At 36.0% G+C, this 5,895-nt stretch overlaps 1 pseudogene; it reads right to left on the bottom strand.

Annotated features, from left to right (window-relative positions):
• Positions 1 to 3,898: 3,898 nt before the first annotated feature.
• Positions 3,899 to 5,895, bottom strand: part of LOC116097731 — a 3,587-nt pseudogene continuing 1,590 nt past the window's right edge.

Genomic DNA, 5,895 nt, shown 5'->3' with positions numbered 1-5,895 from the left:
CCGCCATCTTGGATACAATCGTCTAAGCGGCCGCAGCTGACGATTGTATCCAAGCAGCTCCCTACAATTCTTTTCTCTTACTGTATAGTGATGTTGGTAGGAATAGTTCAATATATATTAATAATAGTGGCTCATGGAGAGCTGTACATTTACACCTGAAGAAAACAAATCATATAGAGGCTTTTGGATTCCAGTTTCAATTTGTCTCTCTAAGGTATCATCTCACTTTGTACCTTTAAGGCTTGTGGGTACTCGATGGTAAGTGCAATTTTAGATTGGATCATTGGACAGAAAAAGATTATAAACCTCATTATTATTTAAGTATAAGAAAGGAAGGAGAGATGCAGAGGTAAAAGTGAGATGAGAACACTAGGGCCACAAAACAAATTTCAAGGTCAGGAGACCTTGTAGACAATTTGTACAACTGGTTCTTTTTTTACCTTTGATGGTTCTGGGATCAAACTCAGGTTGTCAGGCTTGTGTATAAGCATATTTATCCTCTGAAGCATTGAAAAAAATATGTGTTTAGTACCCTTGCTTTCGACAAGTACCTCTGTATTGTCTTTACAACTCCTCTGCAAATGTTACAAAGTAGAGGGTACGTATAAAAAGATGCCCATGAAACATTTTTTTTTTTTATCTGTAGCACTATCTTTGCTCAGCTCACTAGACTTAAACTCTCTGTGGTGCAGAATAGTGCCCCTGCACTTCTGCCACTTTGGAGGCTATAGGAACCTGGTCAAACCTAGCTTTCACTCACTGAGCAATATCACATTTTGTTAGTTACAGATTAGAGAATGCCCATTCGAACAGAGCCAGCAAGATGCAAAACTAAGGAACTCGAATCTCTCCATTAGGTTGCTGAGGGAAGTTTTATCAGTCTTATTGTCTTCAGGAGGGAAGAGTCTATTGGAAAGCAAGATCAAAGTAGGAGTGTATACAACCACACAAGAGAAACAATTGATAGCATTGTCTGGGCTCCTGCACTTAGCCAGGCCCTGGACTTACAGTGGATATTTGGTGTTTAAGTAAAACTAAATTGAATTTTTCTGAATGTTACAACCTGAAGGAATTCTGCACAGTACATAAATTTATACAGTGTAAAACTATGCATATAAAATCTTTGGAATTATTTCTTACACTTCCCATTTATTTGGCCATCCACTGAGCCATCTTACTGACCCACATTTCTGAACTGTTATTAGGAATACAACTTCTATAATCAAAAACAGCAAATGTGGCTGGAGAGATGGCTCAGCAGTTATGAACAGTAGCTGTTCTTCCAGGGGACAATTGACAGCACCAACATAGTTGTCCACGACTCTAATTCCAGGGGATACAATGCTCTCTTCTGGCTTCAGCTGGTACTACACAATGGCCAGCATGTCATCAGTATTTTCTTTTTGATATTGTAACAGGTAATGGTACACTGTTGTTTTGACAGTGTTTTCTCCTAGTCCATAGCTTGACTTCTAATTCTGTTCGATTGAGACTGTTTATGTAGCCATGGATGGAAATCGATACGTAGAGCACACTGGCCTCAAACTCATAAAGATCATCCTTCTGCCTCTGCTTTTAAAGGCACGTGTTACTATCCCCAACTGTCTTAATTTTCTTAAGCATCTTTCATTGAGCAGAATATTTTTTTTTTCTTTTTGTTCATTTTGGTTTGCAACCACTTTGGGAGTATCAATTTACCCTTTCATAGGGGCTACATATCAGACATCCTGTATATCAGATATTTACATTGCAATTCATAACTAGCAAATTTACAGTTATAAAGTAGCAATGAAATAATTTTATGGTGTGTGTGTGTGTGTGGGGGGTCACCACAACATGAGAAACTGTATTCAAGGGTTGCAGCATTAGGAATGTTGAGAACCACTACTCTATAGTTACAGATGGTTGTGGGTTGCTGGGAATGAAGCTCACTTCTGTAAGAGCAGTCAATGCTCTTAACTGCTGAGCCGTCTCTCCGGCCTCTCATATTCCAAGTTAGCCTCTTTTATAGGCTCATGTTCTGTTGAACTGGCTATTTTGATTTCACAATTAAACCAGATTCAATGGGGCCAGGAAAGTGGCTTGAGCAGGTGAAGAAGGCTGCCTTCAAGCCAGATGATCCAATTTGGAACCCACATAGGAGAGAATCAAGTCCCCCAAGTTGTTCTCTGACCTTTACGTTTGCACCATGGCACATGTATGCACCCCAGATTAAATAAGTATCCTTGTTTTAAAAGTTAGAATCCATGTATCTGTACACACAAAGCAACATGCTAGGAGTAGAAAAATTTTAAACTGATTTGTCTAGGTTTTCACCAAATGAAGAATGGCCAAAGAAACTGTGACATATACATACTATCGGTATTTATTCAGTCACAAAACCCCATGAAATCCTGTCACTTGTGGCAAAATGGTGAGCCTGGATAGATTTTTTTTTTTTTTTTTTTTTGAGACAGAGTCTTATTATGTAGCTCTAGCTGTCCTAGAACTATGAAGACCAAGCTGGCCTCAAACTTTGAGATCCAACTGTCTCAGCTTTCCAGGTGCTGGAATTAGAGGAATGTATCACCATACCCAGCCTTTTGAATGGCATTACGTAGTCAAATAAGGAAAGCAGAAATACTGTATTCTCATTTAGATGTAGAATTTTAAAAGGGTCATCACAGCTGGAAAGGATGTGTAGGAGACAAATGGGGTAATGATGGCTAACAGAAATGCAGCTGGACAGGAAGAGTAACTTCTAGTTCTATAAATGCACAGTAGGGCGACTATGGCTGTTAATAACTTCATATGATTCACCTAAAAAACTAGTGTTTATATAGGGGATAAAAAAATAAAAAAGACAAATGTCATTAATAAATGCTGCCATCTCTTTTACTTGATGAAAACATCTGAATTCATAACATTTCCATATGGAATGTAACATCTGGAATGAACACATTTTACTCATAGTAAAAAAATTAAATTCTGTCATACTCCTTTAACCAAGACAGTAAGAAATGTTTGATAAAGTTCAAAAAGATACACACTCTTGATAGGGAAGTGGCAAAATATTCTGCAAAAGTATATGGGACTTGAAATATTGTTGGGTTCATTTTTAGAAAAAAAAATCTTGCTATTTGTTTCTTTTGTAAAATATGATAAAGATTAAAATGGAAATTGCTGTGATGCCTTGATCACAGGCATCCTAATTTAATTCTGTAGTTTTGGGAATTAAGGATCTGAATTTGGATTTTCATAAGCTATCATGCTTACCTATCCCTTGGAATGCTAATGACCTCAAAAGAATTCATAATCTCACTTGGAGACAATGCTAATATAGACTATACTCTTGTTTAAAACCCATTTCTGAGATGTAAAGGTCTATACATTTCTCTAAAAAGTTATTCAGCTTTTCTTTATTGTTTTTTTTTTTTTCAAGACAGGGTGTCTGATCTGAGGGTTGGGATCAAAGGTGTGCAGCATTAAGCTCAGCTCAAGAGCCTTTCTTAAAAATAGACAGGTGTGGTGGCACACTCCTCTAATCACAGCACTCTGGAGGCAAAAGCAGGCAGATCTCCTCTGAATTCACAGCTGGCCTGATCTACATTTCAGGGAAACCAGAGTTACATAGGCAGACTCTTCTATCTCAATGAAAAAACTAAGCAAAACCCCATCAAAAACCTAATTCTGAATACATGACTAATAGTGTATGCAGTTTTGCTGAGGACAAAGTTTTCTTAAAAAGTCAGAGGTTAGCCAGTCAGTGGTGGTGCACACCTTTAATCCCAGCACTTGGGAGGCGGAGGCAGGTAGATTTCTGAGTTCGAGGACAGCCTGGTCTACGGAGTGAGTTCCAGGACAGCCAGGACTACACAGAGAAACCCTGGCTCAGGGTGGGGGTGGGGGTGGGGTGGGGTGGGGTGGGGGCGGTCGGTGCAGGAGGGGAGTCAGAGGTTAGATAGACTCCTGAAGGTAGATGTTAAAAGAATTTAAAAATGAAACGCTAAGTTGTATTTGAATGTCTTCCAAACATGGTACAAATGTAACACATAAAACCTTCCCTAACTTCATTATTTCTGCAAAGTCTTGCTAAATTGCCCAGGCTGGCTTCTACCTTACAATCAAGTCAGCTCAGCCTCTAGAGTAGCTGGGATTACAACCATGTAAAATTGTATCTGGCTCTAATTTTTAATTTTTGCTAATAACATACTTTCTAAGAGACTGTTTAGCAATTGTTTTCAAGTGTTATTTATTTATGAAGTTCAAAATATAACAAAATATATAACATCAAATATAAAATATATGAAAAAACCCCCAAGTATAAAATATATGAAAAAACCCCCAAGATGTTGAATACGGATGTTTTCTTTCAATTAGCCACATAACATCACTCTATTAGCCTCTATATACATGGGACTAGGCAGAGCAATATAACAGTTACAACCAGAATTTATGTATTTATTAAACACTTATTTCATGCCCATTATTTTACAGGAATTATTCAAAAAACTCAGAATATAGGGTTAAATAAAGACAAGTACTACGAATTTCCTCGTTTTACAGGATAAAAGTGGGGTATCTAGCTAATAACTAGTAGAAAAATTTCAAAGCTCTGGCTCCAATGGAGGTTTTAATTGCATAAAATCCTTCCAGTGGGTCCCACCCCAGTAACAAACAGTTATGGCTTACCTAGGTGGAATGGTCATTTCACTTTTCTTTTGGAGAATGTTGACAATTTTGACTTGATTTTGAGCAATTGAGGAATACTCCTCCAAGTAATACACGTGTATATATTATATATATTTTAATATATATCTTATATATCCTGGCCTTTTGTGGTTAAAGAAGTTTAAATCATATTAAATGACTTCCAGTGATTTTTAAGCTTTAATATTTTAACAAAAATACAAAAAAAATGAATGTAGAACTATTTTCTATTAATAAATATATAGAAAACTGTCTAAGGTAGCTTATCTATTTCATGAAAAAATAGTTTGCAAAATATTTACCCTCAAATCCTAAGTGATTATAAAACATTGTTTTAGCAATTCTACATATCCACAAAATCACAATTAGGAAGACAAAAATGTTTTATTTTAAAACACTGAAAAAACAAATGTCTGTTATATAGGAAATGTTAAATATGAAAACTGTGTCCTGTCATACACACTCCCAGATAGCTAAATACTGTAAATTGTCCTACCATTTTCTTTAATATCAACACTTGATAAATTTAGAGATATACCAAGGGTTTACTAATCATTATTCATAGTCATCATCTTTGGGTTCAACTCATTTACACAAGTAAAAGTTCTGTCCAAGATGTTCCTGACACAGGAGGCTTCCAGTTGAATTTCAGAAATGTTAAGAAAAGTCTCTTCCTTTTCTGCCTGTGAATGTTTGCCTACTGCTGTACTGTTGGCTTATATCCACTAGATACTGGTTCTAGGCCAGCCCAAGGGTCTTCAAGCATTGAAGGCTTAAAATAACTTTCCAACTCATTAGATATTCTTTTTTCTCTACCACACCCTGATCTAAATGGTGTAGATGTCCTTGGAGAACACTTTAGAAAAAAAAAATCATTAATTAAAAATAAAAACATCTAATAGAGATAACTGGTACTTTCTCCTCTGGTTTAATATTAGTGGGGAATCACATTAAAAGTTGTCAATTGAAACCCAATATATTCAGTTGCAAATTTCTTTAATCTAGTACTTTTAAAAATTACTAAAGCCAAATGTATATTTCTCTTTTAAAATGTCTGCTATCATCTTAAAAATCTTTCAGTTTCTAATGTGATAACCAACCTTGCAGCTATTAAATACAAATAAATCCAGTACAAGCAGTGATTAATCGTATTTACTTTTTCTTGGAAACTTAATTTTTAACCTGATAGTCTTCAAATTTCTAGAA

Source organism: Mastomys coucha, unplaced genomic scaffold, assembly GCF_008632895.1.
Source record: "Mastomys coucha isolate ucsf_1 unplaced genomic scaffold, UCSF_Mcou_1 pScaffold2, whole genome shotgun sequence".
NCBI classification, from domain to species: Eukaryota; Metazoa; Chordata; class Mammalia; order Rodentia; family Muridae; genus Mastomys; species Mastomys coucha.
This window is presented reverse-complemented; position numbering and strand designations above follow the sequence as displayed.